Here is a 628-nt window from a genome sequence, read left to right on the forward strand (position 1 = left end):
TGTCTTTAGTCTGCCTACCAGCGCCTTGTGAAGGGAAGACCCACACCTAGCTTTATTTATTTATATCCTGGCTTGTTCCCGAAAGGATTTATGGCGGCGAGTGACACTCTAAGTCCCCTAATGGTGCCACACAGTGCGATTATGAAATCCTCTTTGGATGAAACCATCCCGTAGAAAATCGCCAATGAGTGAGATGCTAACTACTTAGAGTCTTTCACCCAACTCTTAAAAATAAAAACTAATGCACCTGGCTAGAAGTCCTGGAAGCATACAGTGCTGGCTCTCCCTCCAGCTCTGACGCTGTCCCACCCGTTGTCAACGGTCACTCGAATGCCCTTCTTAGACTAGCCAAAACTGTCGCCGCTCCAGTACCAGCTGGACCAAGATCCCACCCCGCCCCTTCGCAGCCCCTCATCACCCAGGCTTCCTGATTGGGAAGGGGCCCGAGAACCTTTCTCACATTTCCATTTTATTGGCTGGCACGGCTGTCAGTAATCTCTCCTTCCCGCCTTCTAGACTAGCGTGTTTCGTGGACCCCTTGGTTTCTGCGACAAGCCGCTTACGTTTGCCTGAGCCGTGTTGCCGGGGACCGGCGACCTTTCACCCCTACCTTCCCACAGGAGCGCCC

This window comes from Colobus angolensis, unplaced genomic scaffold, assembly GCF_000951035.1.
Source record: "Colobus angolensis palliatus isolate OR3802 unplaced genomic scaffold, Cang.pa_1.0 Scaffold88, whole genome shotgun sequence".
In the NCBI taxonomy this organism is placed as follows: Eukaryota; Metazoa; Chordata; class Mammalia; order Primates; family Cercopithecidae; genus Colobus; species Colobus angolensis.